The sequence below is a fragment of the Pinus tabuliformis genome, chromosome 6 (genome assembly GCF_031772625.1).
Source record: "Pinus tabuliformis cultivar Carrire ecotype Pingquan chromosome 6, CPIR1, whole genome shotgun sequence".
NCBI classification, from domain to species: Eukaryota; Viridiplantae; Streptophyta; class Pinopsida; order Pinales; family Pinaceae; genus Pinus; species Pinus tabuliformis.
This window is the reverse complement of record NC_142292.1, coordinates 1969155939-1969182255: the sequence shown is the minus strand read 5'-3', so window position 1 is coordinate 1969182255 and position 26317 is coordinate 1969155939.

The window sequence follows — 26317 nt, the reverse complement described above, 5'->3', positions numbered from 1 at the left end:
TCTTATCATAATCCAAATAGCCTTTTAATGAGAAAATCTCTAAATTATGGTCCCATACCTTTTTGATTTAATCCTTTGGAACTACCAGATAAATTAGATATTGATCTAAACTTCAAAGTATGGAGTAAATGGGTAACCAACTCCCCTATTTTCATTTGGGATAAAAATCTAAAGGCAACCAAAATTTCCCTCAAGGAATGGACCAAAGGTACATACTCGCCTCCTTAGTGGGAAAAAGAGATTTGTAAGATGTAGTTGACCTTAATTCAAGAAAACGTGGAATTTGATATCATAATCAAAGAGTTGATTGAAAAGGAAAATGTGAGCTTTCAAAAATAGCATAGAGTTCTTAGGATGGAGGAGGAGATGTGGAGACTAAAATCTTGTAGCCTATGGTTAACTTTTGATGACAAAAACACCATATTTTTCATCGACAAGCAAAATCTAAGATGTAAAAAAATAATGTTAGAGAAATTATGCTTGAAGATGGTTCAATTCTCATTTAATTTGAAAAAAATGAGGAAATAGTTAGGAACCATTTTGAGGATCTCTATGTACAAAAAGAGGGGGAATATCTAGAGGACATAGATATCATGCTATAAAATATCCCTTATTTAATCAACCAAAAAGAAAATGATGATCTGATGCAAGAAATTTCGAAGGAAGAAATTCAGTTTGTAATATGGAATTGATCTCTTAAGAAAGCCCCTAGGCCAAATGACTTCACAATTAATTTCTATAAAGAATGTTGGAATATTATCAAATTTGATCTCATTAGAATGTTGCAATATATACACAGGTCATGCATGATTGCGGAAGGCACAAATTTGTCATTATTTGCACTCATTGCAAAGGAGGACAACCCATCTTTCACACCATTTTGTTGTGCAATGCATCTTTAATAATTGCTAGCAAAATAAAGTAGTATTTCCTAATGTTATATCAAAAAATCAAGTTGGATTCATGGAAAAAAGATAGATAGTTGATAACATTATAATGTTTCAAGAAGCAATCCATTCCAACCATCAAAATGGCGACAAAGGTATGCTAATCAAATGGGCATTGCAAATTCTTGATATGATTAGGAACTCTTGTTTGTTTAATATTGTTTAAAAATTTGGTTTTTGTTTAACCTTTATTCATTGGATGTTGGCTTGTATAAGAAATCTTTATATCACTCTTTGGTAAATGGGAGATCCACTTCATTTTTTTAAAGGAAGTAGAGGCCTCAGACAAGGATTCCATCTATATTCCTTGCTCTACATAATAATGGTTGAATCTCTAAGAAGCATTTTGGAGGTAGAAGGGTGTTTTAGAAACCTTTCAAGGATAAATATGGTAAGAGGAGTTAAGAGCATTGTTCATTCACAATTTATTAATAATGTGTTATTAATGGGTGGTGCCTTCCCTATCATGGAAACTAGATTTAAAAACTTCTTTAAAGTCTTTGGGGAAATATAAATCATAATAAAAGCCAAAATTATTCATGGAATGTAAACAAGGGATTGTTTCAAATCATCTCCATAATATTGACCTTTTCCCATCAAGAATTGTATATCTCCTTCATATATCTTAGCATTTCGTCTTGCTTGTCATTTGTGTCTTCTCAATCTTGGTAAAGGGTTATAAGCAAGATTAACGCTAAATTTCAGTAGAGGGGGGCATAGTGGTTGTATCCCACTAGATATTGGTTCTAATTAAATCTATATTTGCAACTCTTCGTATATGCCAATGCTTGGAAATGCTTGCTCTGATGGGTCAGGCAAAAAATTACATAATATCATATGAGATTTTCGTTGTAGGGGGAATGATTGATCAACTATTTAAGCCCCAAAGGAGCACAATAGTCTTGGGATAAAGGATCTCTCCTTGATGAATTAAGCTCTAGGTGAAAAGCTTTCATGGAGATTGTTATCTATGAATTAAGAGTGGTGGAAAAACATTCTACACAAAATATACTTCACTGGGGAGAAAAATAGGTGCATGGACTATGCATAAGAACAAAGGAGAAGTTCTTAAATTGAGAGATTAATTAACTCAACTATCTTTATTATCCAAAAAAGATTAACTTGGGTCCTAGATAGTGCTTGATCCATTGATATTTGGAAATATAGCATAATGGGAAACCCATCATTGGTTAGTGATCAGGATTCAAGAGCTTCGTCCACTTGCAGATATGTTGGCTAGTGAAAACAAGTCTTTGTTGTTTGATATTTCATCTCGGTGCAGAATAGGTCTTTGGATGGGTTAGGACTTTGGTTCTTCTCTACCTCAGTTACAATCTTTAATTTATTCTCTCCTCACTTATCTCAAAGGTTGTGTGGCTAGGAGTTTAAATGTGGTTGATAAAAGAGGATGGGATGCGATTGATTATGAGGTAAACTTGGGGTATGTCAATCGGTTGCTAGCCACCACTCTTCCTCAAATATGGAACAAGTTTTTGGCATCCAAGTGGGATGCAAAAAATTAATACAAGTTTTTTGGAATCTAGTTCATGGAAATATACTAATAGCTCAAATTTTATAAAAATAAGGGATACAAATTCCCTCGAGATGCGCACTCTATCTTGCTAAAGATGAATTGTTTTAACATTTATTTTTAGAATATTATTATACTAACTATGTTTGGAATGCAAAATTTAATGCTTAAATCACATATTGAAAACACCCAATTCTTAGAAGAGTATGTTTTTCAACGAGGAGCTTATGTAGTGGATCTTTGATGGATAAACCAATTTTCAAAAGAATTTAGATAACTTTACCCAAACACCTCTACTAGAAAGTTTGGTTAGCTCAAAACATAGCAATTCTTAAACATGGAATGGACAATCCAATGGTGGTAGCATCAAAAGCCAAAGGTTTGATGGTTGAATACTTATCTATTAACGTGCACCATCTCTTGGTTGCATAAGGATTAAGAGGAAAAACTTAGTAAATTCCATATAACTTTCCAGCCCATTAGGAGAAGAAAAGAAAAGTTCAACATCATGTCAAATGGTAGCTTCGAATGAGCAATTAAGATTTCCAACAGTGGAAATCTAATTAGCATTTCTACATGTCATTTTTATGGAGCTTTAAAAAGGAATACTAGGGTGGAAGGTATGGGAGGGGTTATCACGAGCCCCTAAGTTGTTGGAAATACTGAGAGGGGGGGTGAATCAATATTTTTTTTTCAATTGTCATTTTTACCAGTTAGATCACTTCTAATTAGAACACAAAATTAAAAATAAGAATAAATACTTTTATTAACTTCTTCTTTACAATAAATCCAATACAAAAATGTGTAGGGCTCCAACCCTAGATGAAGACACCAATCTTCAATCCCCCAGGCTCCAACTTATATTTTTCCAAGCACTAACTTGGACTTATCAAGGTTCCAACCTTGTCACTTTGAGGCACCAACCTCTAGGGCTCCAACCCTATCTTTAGTACAGGCTCAAACCTGGTCTCTTGAGGACTCCTAATCTCTAGGGCTCCAAACCTATCTTTCAAGGCACCAACCTTGTCTCTATGAGGTTCCAACCTCCTGCTTCAATTCGACAAGATAAGTTTAGTAATTTTTCATGACTCCCAATGTCTTCTTCAATGAGCCCTGTCTATCTCCAACAATGCCTCCTCAAAATCACTCCATCAATGACGTGTCTCCATAGCTCTTCATGGTGCCCAAACAAAGATCTTCAAGGTTACTCCATGAGGGCTTCAACAAAGCATCATGTCTCCAAGTGTGCCTTCAAAATGTCAGTTCCAAGGTATGTCTTCACAAAGCTTCAAATTCTCTTCCAAAATTTCTTCAAGGATGCTTCAAGGTCTTTAATAAGGTGCCCCAAGACTTCTTCAAAGTTTCTTCAATACGCTGCACCAAACCTACTCCAGAAATTGCTCCAAGGATTTCCACGATCTTCAAGGCTCCAAAATAGTCTTTTAAGATTTTTCTCCCACACACAAGATCTGTCCACTTCAAGTCTAGTATGTTGCTTCAAGATGCTCACAAATTGCTCCAAGATTTATTTTGGCAAATGCTTCTTCAAATGCTTCACTGCTTACAGATTTTTACTTCACTGTTCAGAGTTATAAGTTCATCATTGTCTCAACATCCAATCTTCACATTCATCACACAGGTCTGAGGCTGCAACAAGTAGAGGCCTAAATGTGTATACACTCCATAGGTCAAAGCTCCACTAAGACTACAATACCCAAACTCCACCGAGGTTTAATCCAACTATTGTAACTTTTGCACGAGGTCTTAACTCCAAGTGTAAAACAAGGTCTGAATGTTGAGTGCAAGATCTTGTGCCTTATCCAAGAGACTGTGTGGGAATCCGAGATTCTTTGGAAGAGTCTGAGGTTCTGTGAAGGAGTCTAAGGTTTTGTAGCTGCCTGTGGTTAAATCCAAGCCTCCATTGTAGCTGCTTCAGTTGTAAAATAATTCCAATCTGATTTAACCATTCAAAATTTGCTTCTTCTTCTCAACCTTAAGCTTCCTTTCCTCAGTACTGTAAAGTTCATGAGTTGTGAACTGTATCTTACTCTCTGTGATGGATGACTGAGATAGATGATAGAAATGAAGGTTTTCAGTTTTATTTATATACATTATGTTATGAAAATGAATGGATGTGACCCTTGGGGAGAGGGAGACATGACGTGGATGGGTATCATAGTTTTGGGTATCAGAAGCTTTAACATGACACAATGTGCAAAAATTGCGATATAGGAAAGTTCTGAAATAGCTGACACGATATTATATTAAAACGTTATGATAAAGCCAATCGGATCTGCAACCATATCAGCAATTGAAGATTAGGTCTTATTGAAGGGTCTTATCAGAGGTTCCATTTCAAAAGTTCTGATAAAGTGGTAGATGCAATTTGATAATTAAATCATTATTAAATCAAGTCGGTCCACATATCAGAAGTCGAAGCAAATCAGAGGTTATCGCATATCGGAGATCAGAGATTTTGAGTGGTGACACACAATAAAAACGCCGATATGATATTTCTGTGATAGGGTTTTATTATAATGTTGTGTTATATTATATGCGTTGGAACTTTGGTTAAAAGGTTTCTAATGTTTATTACTCTGACAATGGATTATTATTCAAAGGCAAAATTTAACTTTGGTTTAATATAAAAAGATTAAATTCACAAGATAATATATGTCATCATATCATCTCTATGTCATCATATGGTCCTCCGTCTCATCATATGGTGTCAAATCATGTCATCATATGTCATCATAAGTGTAGTCATTCATGTATGTAATATTCTTGATATGGCATCTTCATAAGAACTTGCATCACTAGGGAATTATGATCAATGGAAATCTTCATAAGAACTTTCATCATTATGATCAATGGGCATCTTAGGGAAACATCACAAATCACAATAATTTTCCATCACAAACAATGCCATATTGACATCAATGACAACCTTGACTAACAATCTCCCCCTTTGTCATTGATGGCAATATTCTTTCCCTTCCAACAATTTATCCCCTTTTGACATCAATGGAAAATTGGGGTGCCCAAAAACTCCCCCTATCAAGCTGCTTCCCTTCATCATATTTTCTTCATCAATGATAGTTCTCCATGAAATATATGTTTCTCCCCCTGTCATGGTGCTCTTCTTTAATGTACTTCCTCCCATAAGCCTTTTCATGCCTTCATGGAAAAGGATGAGGTAGATGATCAACCAACCCCCCATGCTTGCATAAACTCCTTTAGCTCTTCTTTTTTCTTTAGACAAGAAAGATTGTTGCCTTGTGATCAAGTGGAAGACATCTTCACAATTTCATGATTTTCTTCAATAGAGTTACTCCCAAGAGATGATCTATCAAGATTGTCCATGTATGAATCATCAAGGGTTTCATAGGGCTCTTCTAACTTCTGTAAGTATAATCAAGAATCACAAGCTCCCCCTAATTGTATGTGTGGTCTCCATTTTGGTAGAGTCTCATCACCAAATACTTCGAATATCACATCTTCCAAGGATGTCTTCATCAAATCAACAACATGTGTTGTTGGTCGGAGTGTTCAAGAGACTTTCAGATCCAATTTTCTTCCTTCTCCATACTTGAGTAACTTTCTTTTCTTGCTTGGTTGTCATGATTTTAGCTTGATTAGGGACCAAAGTCAAGTTACAATTATGAGCCATATGTCCAATGTTATGGCATTTGAAGCACTATGTCTTGTTCATGAATAAGGAAACATGACTTCTTTTTGCAAATTTACTTCTAGGGAGATGATGGGGACCATTGTATTTGTCCTTGTGGTATGCCCTACAATCCTTTTCCATGTGCCCAATATTTGTACAAGAATAACAATAACCAAAAAATATACTTTGGTACCTGGGAGATGGAGATTGCCTTGATCTACTTCTAAAGTCTCCTTGCCTTGGGATTCTTTAATGATATCCATTTCCTCTTGCATACTTGATACCTTCTGCAAAGTATTGCCTTGATGTACTTTTAAGGTCATTTTGCTTTAAAGACCTTTGGTCAAATTTATTACCTCTTGTATTCTTGACACCATCTGCATATCTCCCTGAATTAGGGCTTCTTCCAATGTCATCTTGACTCTTCTCTTTGCCTTTGCTGGAACTGGGGGCATTGATATTTCTTCCAGGCTTCTTCACATCCTTGTTGTTTGAAGCATTAGGGTTTGCATCATTACTATTTGAGGGTTCACCTGCATAACCAAGACCTGATTTATTGAGGAAAGATCTTTGATGACTTAGGATGTCATCTAGGGTTTGAGAGCTTTTTAGGCTCTTGTTCAAATGATCAACTTCCTTTTTAAGGATATCAATTTCTTCTTTCATTTTCTTGCATTCTTCATCCTTCTTTGATAAATTGGTCTCCATTTCTTCCTTCATCTTGGTTGCTTCACATGATTGGGCCTTAAGTGAGGTGATTTCTGATCTTAATTTGGTGATGTCATCATCCTTTTCTTCTAGTTGGCATGTCATGGTGTTTCTTTCCTTTTCTGCTTCATCAACTTGTCCTTCTATGAGTTCCAAAGCTTCCATCACCTTCTCAGCTCCTTGTGCTTGTTTCTTTGCTTCTTCTAGTTGAGATCTAAGGGAGGAGACCTCTTCCTTGTATTGACCAATTTCTTCTTCAAGTTTGTTCAAGATCTTGTGTCTTTGTTCAAGGTGGCTTGACAAAGTGTCTTCCTTTTTCTTTGCTTTATCCAATTGATTTGTCATGGATATGACTTCTTCATGATGTCTTTTCTTGTTTTGATGACAATCCTCCTTTAGCTTGGTGAGCTCCTTATCTTTTTCTTGAACCTGAAGCTTGAATAGGTCAACTGACTTCCTTGTCTTGTCAAGGTTGTGGTCACCATTTTGTAATTGCTTCATAAGTTCTTCATTTTCCCTTTTCAAGCTACCAATCTCTTATAGGGCAGCTACAAGCTTTGCCATGAGATCTTCTTCAAAGTCATGTTTATTTTCCTCATATTTTAAGTCCTCCTTGGCCTTGATGTATTCACTCTTGTTTTAGCTTCCTTAATGGGTTTTGGTTTTCCTTCTTCCTTTCCGTCACCTTCTTGACCAACAGTCATGGTCAATGCTCCTTTTGAGTGAAGATCTTAAATTTGGTCCCACATACCTTTTGTTGATGAAAATTTCTCCACTTTGGTTTTTATAGCATCTGGTAGCCCATTCAATATTGCCTTCATTGCTTTTGTATTATATTCCTTGGATTCTCCTTTAATCATGCTTTCAGTAATCACTGATTCCCAGACTTCAATGCGTTGAGCCATTAAGAAATTTCTCATTCTCATCTTCCATATATCAATTTTTCCATTGAACAATGGAACTTTCCAGTTTGATTATCTTCAGTTTTCATGGATGAGGAAGAGACATCTTTAGAAGGATTGGAGGCTTTCTTCCTTGGCTTTTCCATTTGTGTTCTAAGGATCAACCTTCAAGTTGTTAGGCTTATGAGCGAAGGTACTAGCTTTGAAACCAATTGTTGGAAATACTGGGGGGGGTGAATTAGTATTTCTTTTCAATTGTTATTTTTACCAGTTAGATCACTTATAATTAGAACAAAAAATGAAAAATAAGAATAGATACGTTCATTAACTTCTTCTTTACAATAAATCCAATACAAAAATGTGTATGGCTCCAACCCAAGATGAAGACACCCTTCTTCAATCCCCCAGGCTTCAACCTATATTTTTCCAAGCACTAACTTAGACTTCTCAAGGCTCAAACCTTGTCACTTTGAGGCACCAACCTCTAGGGCTCCAACCTGTTGAACAAAGTGTAACTAGGTTCGGTCTTCATGACATTGTAATTATGATTTTTGTAAATAAGAAAATGAATTCATTATTATCCCTTGTTGCATGGGTTTCATGAGCAAGAGGTTTATTTATTAGTATCTCCCATTGAGAGCCTTAGGATGTCAAAGGGTCAATGTCATGCTCTTCTTGAGCCTATGTGTAATGTATACAAGTCTATAGAAAGGTCTAGAAGCCCTCCAAAGACAAGCACAATCCTCTTGAAGAAGTAAGCAAGCTAAACGATGGATAACACTATCATGTCGGCCTGCAAATTAAATATAAATCATATCAGCTTGCATCAATGAACACACCTCTTCACACTATCATGTCGGCTCAATATGGAGGACGAATTACTATATATACCCAACTAAGGTATGCACAAAACAGAGATATAGAACTTGGATTTTTCTGAGATTTTCGGATGTCTGTCACATGATAATTTTCGGATGGGTACAGGGGTCTACAATCCACACTACGGGAGGACACAACTTCAGAGGTCTCTGAAACTTCGTAGGCATAATTATAGTCTTGGTGTAAACACAGTCACTAACACTGTCTTGACATAATTACAGTTTTGGCATACTCTCTAAGCACAACTATAGTCTCAACATAGTAATGAGGAAGAAGATCTAGGTGGTACCTTTGTAACAGTCTCAGCATAGTTATGATTGGAAGGGTTTTGGTGATCCAACAGTGACATAATTTGTCTGAGCTTGCATTCTGAATGCACTCATGATCTCAGAATAGAAGCAGTCATGATCATGATAAAGATGTAGTTTCAATATCTTGATCTTGATCTCGGTGCAGCTATCATATATATATAGACATATCTAAGTATAAATATTTCACTGTTTTGATGAAGATCTTAGTGAGAAACAAGTTGTGATCTCAGTGAAGGAGCATCAAAGATCTCAGTAAAGGAGCAGTAATAATCTTGGTGAAGATGCAACAATGATGAAGCTGGAATGACCTCTGTGGTGCATTAGTAATGACCTCCATGTAGCTGCAGTGATGATGATAAACTCAATAGTGACAAAGAAGAGGATTGGTGTCTTGGTCTTGGAGTGGCTTAATTAGGTCAAGGGTCATGGTCTTGGTATTCGTCAATTGGAATCTCTATAAGAAGAATTTTGAGCGGGTTTTCCTCTCCAAGAGGGAGAGGTTTTGGCCCTGGCAGAAAGCCAACATCGTGTGTTCTTGTCTCTTTTGTTTTTGATAGCTATTTGATGAACTAAGAAAGACACACTCTAATAATAAGGAAAGATTGTACTAATAAGAAAAGTCAAAAGAACCTCACAAATAGTTATCATGGTGAGAAGAATCCCATTAATCTTAATTTCCCTAGATTCTTCAACATGGTATCAGAGCTAAGGTTCAGAAGTCAAAGGAAGGGCAGAAAAGAGGCATTCAAGGATCAAGTTTCAAGCAGGGCATCAAAGCAAGCTGAAGGATATCAAGATCTACATTAAAGAATCATCTTGAACAAACCCTAGATCAAAGAAGCAGTCTACAACGACAGTAAGGGTTTTGGAGAACAATAGTCAAAAGATGAAGCATTCAGAACTCTGGTACATGGCAACAGTTTTGGTGCCTCCCACAGTTTCGGTCAATGACATATTAAAGTTGCATACTACAAGATTTGTCATCTCAAATCATTAATGATTCATACTACAAGGTTTGAAGCAATTCAATGTCATCTAAAATCATAAGGATCAAATGTATAAGTCAAGTAACTTGAAGGAAAGAAGGAAAGCTTCCTATCATCAAGAGTCTCATCTGAAGGAAGCATCAATACATTTGCTTCAACCACTTTCAACATAATCAAGGTGAAGATTCTATCTTCACATGTCAAGTAAGTATTTTCATTAATCAATTTGGTAAAATGACTTCATTGCAAGGAGATCTATAGGTTGGATGGGTCATCAAAGGTCCTCGCGTGGAATAAGGAGGATTATGATTATCATAATCCTTGTAGACAAGAGAAGTCAGTAAACATATCAAGGTCTCCTTTGAATTCATGAGAGGGAACTCTTAAGGTCCTCTCATCCCTATGTAACAAGAAAAGAGACATAAAAGAGATATATGAAATGCTAGAAGATATACTCTCTGAAATGAAGTTAAGAAGATAATATCACTTAAACCTGATTGAAGGTATCAAATAATGAAGGAATATCTTCATGAGATCTCAATTGGGATATCTGGGAAAGATGATAAGAAGATGATCATCATTGATATACTAATTGACAAGCAAGGGAACAAATGTCCATAAACAAGGAAGTTACCTCATTCAACTTGTGGTCTCTATGCTAGATAGGAAAATTCAAGTTGAAGGTCAAAGAAATGAAAATTTGCTGAAAGGAAAAAGGAAGTTTGGTCCTCAAAAAAAGACAAAACAGTGTTATAGAAAGATTATGAAAAGAAAGCTCATATCACTTGAAAGATGGAGGAAGCTTAAAAGGGCCAAGAAAAAGAGGGAATAATAGATCTATACTATGATTGAGATGGTATCCCTCAAAAAATGGTCCTATCATATTATTTTTCTATAGACATGACCATGATAATAAGATGCATCATGGCATCATGGAAGCATTAGAAACAAGTGCTCGTGACATCACCATGGGAATCATGGAGGACAAAATCTATGGCAGTCAAACATGAAAGATATAATTCTTGGGAAAGGTATTTGATAAGGTGCCCCAAGACTTTTTCAAAGCTTCTTCAATACACTACACTAAACCTTCTCCAAAAACTGCTCCAAGGATTTCCACGATCTTCAAGGCTCCAAAATAGTCTTTTAAGATTTTTCTCCCACACACAAGATCGGTCCACTTCATGTCTAGTATGTTACTTCAATATTCTCACAAATTTCTCCAATATTTATTTTGGCAAACGATTCTTCAAATGCTTCACTACTTACAAATTTTTACTTCACTGTTTAGAGTTATAAGTTCATCACTGTCTCAACATCCAATATTCACATTCATCACATAGGTTCGAGGCTGCAACAGGTAGAGGCCTAAATGTGTATACACTCCATAGGTCAAAGATCCACTGATACTGTAATACCCAAGCTCCATTGAGGTTCAATCAAACTACTATAACTTCTGCACCAAGTCTTAACTCCAAGTGTAAAACAAGGTTTGAATGTTGAGCACAAGATCTTGTGCCTTATCCAAGAGACTGTGTGGGAATCCGAGCTTCTATGGAAGAGTCTGAGGTTCTGTGAAGGAGTCAAAGGTTCTGTAGTTTCCTATGGTTAAGTCCAAGCCTCCACTGTAGTTGATTCAGTTGTCAAATAATTCCAATATGATTTATGACCCAATCAAAATTTGCTTCTTCTTCTCGGCCTTAAGCTTCCTTTCCTCGGTACTATAAAGTTCATGAGTTGTGAACTGTATCTTACTCTCTGTGATGGATAACCGAGATAGATGATAGAAATGAAGGTATGTTATTTTATTTATATACATTATGTTATGAAAATGAAGGGACGTGACCCTTGGAGGGAGTTCGACATGACGTGGATGGGTATCATAGGTTTGGGTATCGGAAGATTTATCATGACACAACATGCAAAACTTGTGATATAGGAAAGCTTTGGCATAGTGGACATGATATTACATTAAAACATTATGATAAAGCCAATCGAGTCTGCAACCATATCGAAAATCAGAGATTAGGTCTTATCGGAGGTTTCATTTCAAAAGTTCCTATAAAGTGGCGGATGTAATTTGATAATTAAATCGTTATTAAATCAAGTCGGGTCCACATATCGGAAATCAGATCAAATCAGAGGTTATCACATATAGGAGATCAGAGGTTTTTGAGTGGTGACACACAATAAATATGTCGATATGATATTTCTCTGATAGGGTTTTATTATAGCATTGTATTATATTATATGCGTTGGAACTTTGGTTATATGTGTTGGAACTTTGGTTAAAAGGTTTCCAAAGTTTATTACTCTGACAATGGATTATTATTCAAAGGCCTGATTTAAATTTAGTTTAATATAAAAAGATTAAAGTCACATGATAATATATGTCATCATATCATCTCTATGTCATCATATGGTCCTCCATCTCATCATATGGTCTCCAACCATGTCATCATATGTCATTATCAATTGTAGCCATTCATGTATGTCGTCCTCGTAAGAACTTTCATCACTAGGGCACTAAGATCAATGGGCATCTTCATAAGAACTTTCATCATTATGATCAACGGGCATCTTAGGGCAACATCACAGATCACAAGAATTTCCATCACAAGCAATGCCATATTGACATCAATGACAACCTTGACTAACATAAGCAACAACTGAAATATCTTATGCTTGGGGACTTGGTATTTTCTATTAATAACTTTGCAATAACTTATGCTCTACTAAAGGTTTGAAGATAGTTATTAATCCTTGTATCTAAACTTTGATTATGATAGAGGCCTACCCTATTCTTAATTTTAACCCTCTCATTCATCATGTCTTCTTGCCCTGGATATCTACTTCTCCAAATAAATGACAAGTTAGATGGTGAATACCTATACCTTGGCTAATTATTCAATGGCATCAATGATAGCTTGGGCAAGGTAGGAATTAAATAAAATTCCTTGTGTCAAGTTTTATCACATGTTAAAGAAGCATAATATTCTAGCTACAATTATGCAAATGGGGGATATAGTTATCAATGGTGAGGTTCATAACCAAGCCATCTGTTGGAGTAGTGTTTTGAGTATAATTTTGGAGCACCCCATAGAGGGGTCAACATGCGGGAAGGTTGGCTAAAGGTCAATGCATGAGAAGGTAGAAAATAAGGGAAGTCATTAGGTTTATTTTGTATATTTTTTCCCATGGTAATATTTACCGCCCATAGTAAAATGGGGTTTTTGGGTTAGCTTTCATATAAATGTAAAATTTTAAATAGGCTAAGGTTGCAAATGGAAAGTAGCTCCAAAATTAGGATTTGACTACAACTTAATTGAGCAGGTCATTGTATGCCTTTGTATGATCTCACACTATCATGTTGATCTATTAGGCTATTGAGTTGCAACAATTGGTATTATAATGAAGATTTTGTAGCTATAATGAAAGATCAACTTTGGGCTATGTTCTATTCTGGCACATTATGTTGAATATTTATTAATTATGGAATTACTGTGCAGAGTAAGGGTATACCTCAATTTCTTTTTATGAATAACATAAGTGATGGTATGTTGAATACTATAACACCCCCTTATCTAACCCGATGGATACTATGTTAACCCGATTCTCAAAGTGCACTTATGAGAATGGGGTATAAAAAATTTCATTCTTTTTCAAACTTCTAACTGAAACTGGTGACGTCATTGCAATCATCTCATCAAGATGATTCTGATAATATAAATCTTTACCCTATTCGGGCTCCGGGGCTGATTGTTATGTTGGTTTAAAGTTTTCTCTTCTCTACTTACATTGGTATTATGTCATGCCATGTGGACCCCATGTGGTGCCATGTGTCATACCATCTTAATGCCACATCACACTAGGACAGGCTAAGGGATATACATATACACCTTCTCCTTAGTCCATGTAACATGTCTTTATTTCATGCTCACTTAGGAGTTTACCCCTTAGTGGTTATTCCTTACCATGTTACACTCCTAGCCTTATATGAAGTGCTATGTATATATATATATATATATATATATATATATATATATATATAGATATATAGATATATATATAACCATCATGGGACCCTCACTTTCATATACAACCATAGGTATAATTACTTATAGATTGGGTCCCTTCCTCCACTTAATTACATCCTGCATGTATATGTGTGACAATCACAAGACCCTCATTTTAGTTATACATATATGTATATAAGACCTTAATATTTGTGGACCCCTCTTCACCTTTATATGAATTAATGTTGGCGAGCACGACCTGATGCACCTTCATTGTGCCTCATGAGGACATAATGTGATGGACCTCATAGTTTTTGGACCATATAATAATCCAATGGATGAGAGAAGTTATGCAATCAACGACTTCAACCTCTTTGCAGATACCCCGTTCTACCTGTGACATCACTATGGGGGTATCACATTCATAGTTCCAATGTGGGATTCCATCTATTTTATCCAACAACCAGCACTCATCCCCACTTGATCGATGGTATGTGAGGGTTCGTCCCCGCTATGGTACGGAGAAGGAGGGGGGTATTCCATTCATGGATCCAATGTGGTATTCCACCGATTCGATCTAATGGCCAACACTCATCCTCACTTAATTGATGGTATGGAGGGGCTCATCCCCGCCATGGTACGGACAAGGAGGGTGGGAATTATTAAATTTCCATGATCTTGGGTCTAAGTTAGAATATTAAAATATCTAACACTACCAAACCAATAACCTCAACAAGAACTACTTTGCACAACAGAAAATATAAAGCAGTAAATCACATATGCACAAGTATACATAATTTTTAACAAATATTGTACAACAATGTACAACCCAATATTCATTATATTAAACCAATCTGAATAATACAATATTCTATGGTATACAAGATACAATGACAAACATGTTGCATAGACTCTATGTTGTATCTTGTCCTATCAGTCCTTTGATCCCGTACTGCTCACTAGATGTCCCTTAGTCCTTCAAATGACAACACATCGAGACTCCAGGAGGGCTGCCACCTAACACTGCTACAAGTCACTTATTTTGCATGTACACAGGCTCATCCAATCTACTCTTCTAGGCTGTTCAATACCTGAGCTCCAATATACCTTGTAGTAGCCTCTTTCGTTCATCAAAGAGCTACTCATAAGGCTTCAAACTTCACCCAATATTCAACTATCTTCGTCACTTCAAGTTTTCTAGCCTAGGGCTACTTTGGGTAGCCAACACACTGACCTCCACCAGATCAATGGCACCCAATCCTTCACTGCAAGTTTTTCTCCTAGGATGGACTTTTGACCTCCATGAAAAGTCCTCCAAATGGCACCCATAGGCTCTAAACAAAACAATCCAAATCTAGTCACAAACTATGACCCAACACAAGACAATGCTGCTCCAAGTATGTTGTGTTACTTTTGTTCCTGATTGTGACTGGTTAGGGCATCCAACATACTACAACAACCCTCAACCATGTAGCCAAACAACCCTTAATGACTACGGCCTCATCAAGGAAGATTACTCCCAACGTATGTTGTTGTTTTGGGCACTTTTTAGCCCCAAAACCTCCCACGTTGTCCCTGTTTTGAAGTGGTTAGGCCTACTGCATACCACAACCATTGCTAGTACCTACAACCCACCTCAAAACATACTTCCCTTACCTATTTTCTGCCCCAAACAGACCTGTGGTAACCCTGGACTCACTAGGCCTCCTTGCAAGAGTAAACATCCCTACAAACAGTCCGGTATTGAAGTAGTCTCCCTTCTGCAACCTCAACATAAATACCCTTACTCCCTTGACTGAGTTCTTCGTCACCTCCAATGAGCTCTTATGTCACACTTTTGGATAAGTAATAATGACTCATCTTACCTCCTATATATACACATAGAAGGGGCTCGTCATAACATCTAACAAGGGCTTGTCCAACTGTCATTTGGCTTATTATCATCAAGCTGAGCTTGAAACCTATGATGCAAACCCACTCCATGACTTCAAAAATTCATATCTCCATTTGTAGAGCTTCGACTTGAGTGATCTTTGAAGTGTTGGAATCGCCATGCCAAGCTCTATCACCTCAAATTTTCCCATGCTCAAATTCTTCATGGTTTTGGCCCAAATCTTGATGGGTGCAAAACCCCAAGCTTGGGTTCCAATCCCACAAGTGACTCTTGAGGCTCTTTGCTCTCCAAACCCCAAATCCTAAGGCTTGGAGTACCTCCCAATCTACTCAAAAAATAAACAATCCCTCTTAACAAGGGAGGTACTTCCAAGACTAGTAAGTAACTCATCATCATCATCACTACTCGCAACAATTTCCCAACACTTGGCGCTCACAATTGTAGCAATTGTTGTTTTGTGAACTATGCCTCTCTCAGAAATGCGACTGTCACTAATAGTAGCACCCTGATTCTTCTTCTTTTCCTGTATCACTTTCCAATCCTTCCATGATTCCTTCTTCGTAGTCATAGGAGCACTCTTGTTCCACATTGACCACACACTCTTCTTGGGTTGCAAAGTCTCCCTCTGAACTTGCAAGCTCCCTCTCAAAATCAAATCCCTCTGATTCTCTGGAACCTGGACCTTCTTCTCGAGAACCTGTATCTACTCCTCTAAAGCCTACACCTGCACCTGCTCCACTTGTTTCTTCCCATAATCCATAGGCTTTCCCGTCAGCCTATATATAACATGCACTCTAACTCCAAGCACAATCGCATCAGAGCTAGAGCCTCTAGGTCTGAGTCATTCCTTCCCATCTTGGAATAATACCTCAAACCCATTCTTCTCGATCATCGAGATAGAAATCATGCTATATATGAGCCCTGGTACAAACAATACATCCTGGACCTGCATCAATCATCTTGTCTCCATTCTGAATGGCACAACTCTCGATCCTTGGATCTCCTTCTGACTCTTGTCGCCCAAAGCCATGTGCAACTTCAAGTCCCATTCAGCTAGAGTCTCAAAAACCTCCTGTGACCTTGTCGTATGCTTTGACGCCCCATTGTCCACGTATCATCCATCCTCATTGACGGTACCTTGCGAGAAATGAGAGATCATAGAAAATTCCTCTTCCTCCAATCTATTGGTGAGATCATCTATCTCAGCAGAAGTGGAAACATTGATGACCTGTTTCCTTTCTTCTTCTCATCATCTCCCTTCTTCTTCATCAAACATCTTGACGAAAAATGACCCATCTCGCCATAGTTGAAACACTTGACTTTGCTCAAGTCCTTTTTTTGCTTACCCTTCATTCGTGCTACCAGTGCCACATCATCATTGAAAATCTTCTTCTTTGGATGAAGATCCTCGTCTTGCAACTCTTCTTGAATGAATTCGTCCCATAGCCTATTCCATTATGGAAACTTCTCTCTTGCAACAATACCTTTGATGAAGGGCTTCCATTGCTCGGTGAACTCTTTCAAATCAATCCTCATCATATGTGAATCTGAAATAGTCACACCAACAATAGCAAGCTCATCTTTGACCTAAGATAATCTCGTCAGATATGAAGTCACTCCTTCACCCTGTACCGTCTTGTTGGAATTCAACTTATTATCCAATACCAATACTTGATTCTCATTCTTATTTTGGAACAGATTCTAAAGCTCCATCCACATCTCATGTGTAGTGTTCTTCCCGAAAAAATGAGGTATTAGGGAATCCTTCACACCATCAAGGATGATCAATATTGCCCTCGTATCTAAATCCTAGTACACTTCTAGCTCCTTTTGGTCAGTTGGCTTCTTGATGGCTTTCTCAGTGAACTTCTAGATCCTATTTACCTGCAAGACCAACTTGATCCTTTCCTTCCATGGACTATAGTTGGACAACCCCTCCAACCTAGCTTCATATCACCTGCAACTTCGACATTGTCACCTACAATGTGATTAACTCCCTCTTAAGCTTTGCTCCGTGGTGCACAACTTTGATTCACTGACTTCCAAATTAGCTCAGACATGCTCTGATACCATGTTATAATTTCAATGATCTTGGGTCTAGGATAGAATGTTAAAGTCTCTAACGCTACCAAACCAAGAACCTCAACAAGAACTACTTTGCACAACAAAAAATATAAAGTAGTAAATCATATATGCACAATTATACACAATTTTTAACAGATATTGTACAATAATGTACAACCCAATATTTGTTATATTAATCCAATCTGAATAATACAACAGTCTATGGTATATAAGATACAATGACAAACATGTTGCACAGACTCTATGTCGTGTCTTGTCCTGCCGGTCCTTTGATCCTATATTGCTCACTAGCTGCCCCTTCATCCTTCAAAGGACAACACATCGAGACTCCAGGAGGACTGCCACCTAATACTGTTGCAAGCCACTTCTGCTACATGTACACGGGTTGATCCAATATGCTCTTCTAGGCTAGCCAATACCTTAGCTCCAATCTGCTTTCTAGTAGACTCTTTCATCCATCAAAGAGCTACTCATAAGGCCTAAAACTTCACCTAATTTGCAGTTATCTTCGTCACTTCAAGACTGCTAGTCTAGGGCTACTTTGGGTAGCCAACACACTGCCCTCCACCAGATCAATGGCACCTAATCCTTCACTACAAGTTTTGCTCCTAGGATGGAATTTTGACCTCCACGAAAAGTCCTTCAAATGGAACTCACATACTACTAAACAAAACAATCAAAAATTGGTCACAAACTATGATCCAAGTATGTTGTGTTACTGATGTTCCTAACTGTGACTGGTTAGGGCATCCAACATACTACAACAACCCTCAACCATGCACCAAAACAACCCTTAATGACTGTGGCCTCATCAAGGAAGAGACCTCCCAATGTATGTTGTTGTTCTGACACCTTTCAGCCCCAAAACTTCCCACGTTGTCCCTATTTTGAAGTGGTTAGGCCCGCGGCCTACCACAGTCACTGCTGGTGCCTACAACCCACCTCAAAACATACTTCCCTTACCTCTTTTTTTCCCCAAACAGACTTGCGTTAACACTGAACTCACTCGGCCTCCTTATAAGATTAAACAACCCTAGAAACAGTCCCTAGAAGGCTCCACATAGCCTTTCCTTCCATGTTGAGGTAGTCTCCCTTATGTGGCCTCAACAGAAATACCTTTTATCCCTTGATTGAGTTCTTCTTCACCTTCAATGAGCTCTTGTATTGCACTTTTGAATAAGTAATAATGACTCATATCACCTCTTATATATACACATAAAAGGGGCTCCTCATAACGTCTAAAAAGGGCTTGTCCAACTGTCATTTGGCTTATTATCATCAAATTGACCTTGACACCTATGATGCAAACCCATTCCATGACTTCAAAAATTCATATTTCCATTTCTAGAGCTTTGATTTGAGTGATCTTCGAAGCGTTGGAATCGCCATGCCAAGCTCTATCACCTCAAATTTTCTCATACTCAAATTCTTCATTGTTTTGGCCTAAATCCCGATGGGTGCAAAACCGCAAGCTTGGGTTCCAAACCTCGAACCCTAGGGCTTGGAGTACCTCCCAAACGACTCAAAAATCAACAAGAATCACACTGGATCTCCATTATTCATCAATTAACTCAATCCACAATTCATTACTCGCACCCATTATGCCACGACACCAGTCATGTGTTGCGTGTGATTTGAAACTTTCGATGACATACCCTGCAAGCAATAAGCTCCTTCCTCTAAGGACTCCATTGTTCAACACTTTGTGACCATAGTGCTTGAACCTATGGTGGGATTTGGCGATTAGCCCATGGTCCCTACCTTTGGGTCGCATGATCTCCATGTGACCAAGGGTAACTCTCCATTGGGCTATTCTCCTAGGTGGAAGTATACTCGATTTTTCATAGGGTGGATCTAGATGAATCTTGGGCCTGTGATATAAGTTCAGTGATCATTCTTATTGGTTGAACTTGGACATATGTATATACACATATTTAAATTTGCTTAGGTGGAATGTGTGTCATATATAATACTTAGTACATGATTCAGGTACAAAAACAATGGTATACTCATAGGCCTGTAGATTATTCTCGGCATCAATTTATAATTTAATGACCAATTTTTACCCCTACAACATTGGGTACTCTCCAATAGGGTCTGTAAGGTATATTTCCATGTACATATACATTTACAAGCTCAAGATCATCATAAATGTCAGTTCCTTTTAAGCCATTAAAGTTGTCTATGTACCTGTAGGGTTCCTTCATTACTTTTCAACATGAAACGTGCTCAGATTAGTTTTCTTACATGAGTGTCAGTGATTGACGGTACACCATACATATATATAGTACCTAGTCATATACATAAATATAATTTCCACATGGTTAAGGATATAATGAGTTCAACTAGTTCCTCAAGGACTATAATACATTCCTAAGGTGCACATATAGATATTGTTAACTTGAATAATTTATAATACATTAAACACCACTTCGGAAAAATACATGTTTATGTAACAAGAGTAAGGTTATAGTGTTGTAGCATTTCTTATATCACACAAGAACCCAGTGAGGCAATTACTGAAATTACACTTGCTGTTGGAATTAGCCGGACTCACTAGTCCTGATATACAAGGTTCGTATTTTAAATGTTGAACTTAGATTACATTCTCTCTTTGTGCAAGAGCATATGCATATGTGTTTATAGTTGCAAATCGTTGTGAGTTCTTCCCAATTTAGTTGTTCTAGTTGGATTGAAATAAATTATGTAGGTGTTTCACCTATAGGGCCGAGAGTCATTTAAGGATAAGTTCTTTAGCATGACTTGCACAATATCATGTAAGTATTACAAGCATATTACTATGAATCATTGCTCAATTATATTGAAAATCATATCATACAGTGCCTTACACCTTACTAGGATTGTGCATCATATATTCCAGCCAAACATTATATATTAAATCTAGAATACCTACGAGTTATCAGACTTATCATGGGCAACATCGCACCAACCTATCTCTACCATAAATACAAAAGGTCATACTTCATGGTAATATTGACCGGAGATAAGGGAGTTTCATGCAAATGAAGGAGAACATATCACATATTCAAAAACATATTGTTAACCTAGCAAGTGGGATCTGCGGGAATCCTTTTTCTTTCATTATTTGCATCATAGGAATATGAGGAATCCATTTAGCTGCAGCAACCAAAGCATTAATACCCCTTTTATACATGAATAATGTTTGTCTATTCAAGTGATTCATTAAGAAATACAATGTTAAGAGCTAGTGCAGTTTCCAACTATATCAAACAACCATAGAAAGAGTTGTACACTACATCTTCAGGAAAAGTTAGTAACCCTGTAGCTCAACATGAAATCCCCAATCAACAAATAGGGAATTAACATCTAAAAGCCAATCTATCCATATAAGGAAAACATGCTTAAAATTCAATAAATAATACATTAGACTTTGAAAACATAACCAAAAATTCAAGGCACTTGTTAAATGGATTGAATACTTATCTTGAAGTATAGGTTGGGCAGCTGAGTCTAGGACTATGACTTTCCACCCATGTAACATGCCACCCCACATTTACCCAATTTCACCGCCCTTCCACGGGTAAACATGAGACGAAGAGTTACTATGACATGACCCAACCTCCTAGCTCCAATTAAGGAAGTGGGGCTATAATAGCCCTAGTGAAAATTCCATGTAATAAAAGCAAATAAAGGAGAAATAATAACCACGGATGATGGGACACTTATTCCAAGATGAATGTTGGGAAGAATCCTAGTGATGGGGATCACTTGTGATTGTTTATGGCTAAGTAAATTGGCAAAGGCAATGGCTAAGGCTTTGGAAAGGCAAAATGGGATTTTTGGAACATTTATTTATTAAAATAATGGAAATTAGGAGAAAAGGGAGGTGAAAGGTCACATGTTACATGTGAGGAGGAAATTGAAGGAAAATAATGGAAAATGAAGAAAATATAGGCCTCATTCATAAAAAAAGGCTTATAAGGATCAGTTGGTAACCCTTTAACAGTTTAGTTTTGGAGCTCTCTCATTATTCTCTCTCTCTCATACTCTTGGAGACTTATAGTTTTCTTGGAGAACTCTTGGAGGGTGTGGCATACTTGGATTTTTGGAGCAAGAAGGCAAAGGAAGAGCAGTAAAGCACAAGAGGGCATCGGGATCAGCAACTACATCAGATTTGCTTGCAGGTACGGAGTTGCATGTATGTTTACTTCACTAGTTTTGGTAAGCATGGCATATGTATGTGGATTTTTAGTTGTGATTTATCATTGGCATGGAGGATGACCAAGATTGACAATGGATTGTCTATCCTTTCCATTTCCTAGATAGCCATGGTGATTGTGGGTTTATTTTCATTGCTTTGTTTTGGGTTGTTCTCATGTTTCCCTAGCTTGGGTTGAGTTATTAGTTCCTGGAAGCCCTAGTTGGATAAACACTCTGGAACCCCTGTAATAACTTGGGTTGGGTTACTAGTCCTGGAAGCCTTGGTTGGACAAATGCTCTGGAATCCCTTGGTGTGTTGAGTTACTAGTCCTGGAAGCCTTGGTTGGACAAACGCTTTAGAAGCCCTGTATAAGTTGTGGGTTGAGTTACTAGTCCTGTAAGCCTTGGTTGGAACGAACACTCTGGAAGCCCTAGAAGGCTTGGATGGAGACCAATCTGATGATGGTTTTGGTGATGTCTGACTGGGTGGTTGAATCATTGTTTGATGGGTTGAGGTGGATGGCCTATGGAGGCCCTAGATGAGTTTTGATTGATCTATTCTATGAGATCCCACATTCATGCTTGGAATATGGCACCGGGGTGAATGGTTGAAGAGAGATTTGGCTCAGCCATTCTACGTCGGGTGGAATGTGGAAGTCCCATCCCGAGTGTTGGTTTGAGAGGGCTTGGACCCAAGTTCAGAGTTATCTGTGCTAACCAACGAAACCGGACACTACCGGCCCTTTCGGCAATAGTCTGCTTAGCGCAGACTGCAATCTCACCTGAGGCAATATTGGGGGATGTTAGAACCAGGTTTCTGCATCCAAAAGGCTATGTGATGTAGCAGCGAAGCGTTTCCTTAATATAGGGCTTGATTCGACCTTCGTGAACCCTTATCTTCAGAATCACAGAATTAAAGCGATTTCTACTTGATTAGATCTATGAGATTCTCCTAAGTGTTCTAACATGCATAAGTTATCACATAAAAGTAGATCTAGACCTTCACGATGCAATTAAAGCAATATCACAGAGAATTGAATCATAACTAAGCATAAACACATAAACATATGAGTATACAGAGAATTGCACAAAATTGCTTCAAATATACTTTATTACTTCAGATCTTCAATGAATACACTTCTTCTGACCCTGCGCACACAACTGCAGGGGCCCGCGCACTCAGTTGCGGACTTACCAAGGTCTCCACGCACTCAGTTGCAGGAGCCTTCCCCTTCGCCAAAATACAGAATACAAACTCAAAATCTTATACAGACACTTCATAAAGCTTTTTAATGACTCCCTTTTATATCTTTTACATTACATTACCATGGTCCGTGAACCATGGGCGGAGCTCATTGTTCACTCAAAACAACCCATCCCTTTACAAAATAATGGGCTTTGACCTTCCTTAAATCCCCTTTTACTCTTAATGGTCTACACGCTCCACTCCTCAAAATGCGGAGAGTTTATAATCTTACATCAAAATTGACTCAAAACTTAGACATAGATTATACCTAGGAGTCCCCATCCCAACATGCCCACAACACAAAGACGTGACTCATCCTGAGTCACTCTGCTGGTACATTCTTGATGCGCGCTTTAAGGTCATTGAACTCTGCCTTCAATACTTGAAGCTCTGCTATGCACTGTGCGACAGCCTGCCGAACCTCCTCGACCAACTTCTCAGTAGGTGGCCACTCTACTGCTAAGACAATAGTCCTTCGCATATGTTGCATGCCTTTTAGTTTGTCACTTTCACTTGTAGCTCTTTGAAGCCCTATTGGACCTGTGTTAGTACTGACTTGTACTGATCCTCTATATGTCCCCACATGTCCTCAGTGGCGGAGTGTATAGTGTCACCAATCTCATCGATGTCCCCCTTAGTGAGGACCATTGATTCAATGTTGGATGTCTTGTCCAACTTTTGCTTCCTATGCACACCTTCAATGGTGGGTTTCTTCCTCTTCTTTAGGATGAAAGGAGACTCAATATCTTATGTCTCCTTAAAAGGGTATGCTCCACCCTGCTTTGGTTCCTCCGTGTCTGACTCCTCTTCGTCTACGCGCTCTGGCTCCTGCACGGTATTCTTCCCAAGGTCCATAATGACCTTTTGAGGCACCTTCTTGGGGTTTTCCATAGGCATACTTGTTGTTTTGCTGGTACCTGCCTGGTCTTCTTCGGCTTCCTTGCTGGGGTCCAGCCACACACTTGACCAGTTAGAGATTACAGAAAAAATATCCTGCTCTGTGACCAAATAGGGAAACTCATACCATATTCCCTCTACATATTTCTTTGCCTGTATGTATACATTATGGAAATTTGCTTTGAAGTTTGCAACTCTGCGATATTGGGTAAATAACACCAGTGATAGTCATGGCTTTTGGTTGACCACGGTGTGCAGATCCATCTCAAACAAAACCCAAAATAATTTATTCTCTACCACCCAACATGGATCCTTCAATGCCAATAGCGTAGCGTACCTCGTAGCTTCGCACAAGTATGGGTCTACATTAGGGAACTGCAACTCATCAGGGGTTCTCCAGGTTGTCAAAGCGATCAACAACAACAACCATGCATAATGGAAGGGTTTCCCATATTTCTGGGCCTCACAACAATCATCTAGAAATTCCTGGCAGAGGTATCCTACCCAATTAAATTGTATCCGTTGGCTGCACTATGCAGCCAACTGAATTACTGGGGCTGGCACCTCGTCTTCCCTACACTTCCTCATAATTTTACTAGCTAGAATGGACACAACAAAGGCAACAAACTTATGAGAAATTGAGCTAACAATGTAGCCCCACGACTTCTTTACGACATGGAAATATTTCTTGACTTGGTCTATGAGTTGCTTTTCTTGAGACTTGTCAACAAAAGAGTTGGTAGGGTTTTCTCCTGCACATGGCAACGCGGTGATCCTCTTGATCAGCATAGTGTCAATTAGGATCCTCTCCCCATGCCATAAGTCTTCGTCATGCACCAAAGTTAACAACTAGCGCACACGAATTGTATTGATGTTATTGCACCCAAAATGAGGCACAATCAACATCTTCAGTAAACTAACGCGTTGAATCCTAGCTGCCCATGTTATTGGTTCTAATCATGTTACACCGACCTCCTCATAGTATACCATCTTCAAGTATTTTCTCAGCTCAAAATTAGGGAATTTGGCCCTGTCCGCCAAATCCCAATCTTCCATGTGCAGTTGTGGTACCTGCCCCAGCAATTCTCCTTCAAAGGGCACATATTTGGGTAGCAAAGGTATACAAATGGAAAATTTCACTGGATCAAGGTCCTTTGTCACCTTAGAAGTTGAATTTTGCGACGACATATATAGAGGTAACCGCGAAATTGGCTCAGCCTCGTCGACACTTATGTCCTCAAATCTTGTCTCAAGTTCTTCCTCCTCTAAGTCAATTGGTTCCTTTGGTTGCTTCCTTTTCTCTTTTTCCATCTTTTCCTTTCTCCTTTGCTCAACAGTCACCTTCCTAGGAAATTTCCTTATCCGTGGCTTCTGCAGTTTCTTCTGCTTCTTCATTGCTGCTGCTTCTGTTGGTTCTACCGTTGTTGTTGCCGCTCCTGCAACTGTGGGCTTCGATCTTGGTGATCTAGGAACTGTGGTGTGTGTAGGAGGGTAGTAGTCATGATGTTTGTTAATCCTCGTTCTAGAAATTCCCAATAGATGTCCTGCCAATCCTCACCAGACATGCAACACTTCTCTTGGCTTAGACTTAAGCACAAAATCTCACAAGATTTCTTCAAGAGGCAAAGTGTCCAAATGTAGAGCGGGATGCCATATTTATAGCCAAGTTTAAATTTGAATGCATTGAATTCCTTCAGATCCTCCTCATAAAATTTGGCGACAAATTTTCATAGATATGCTCCTTAAATGCACTTCCCTCGCTCCCTTTAATAACAAAATCGTGGTCAAATCAACTGTAGCTTTTCCAACGGTCACATTTTGGGTAGGCTGCACTGGATCCTTCCTTATGGCACAACTACATTGTCGTAGATTTCTGCACCTGCACCATCTCCCTAAACATCGCACAACCCTCCTTCAACATAACCATTTCTCGGTAGAGTAGTTTATAGTCTTGTGCTTCCTTTTAGCTGCCTGAAGCACTAAGAATTTCCTATTGTCATATAGTCATTGCATCCTTGTAGGGGTGGGATCATCCCTGTATATCTTCAATCTACTTCCATTAA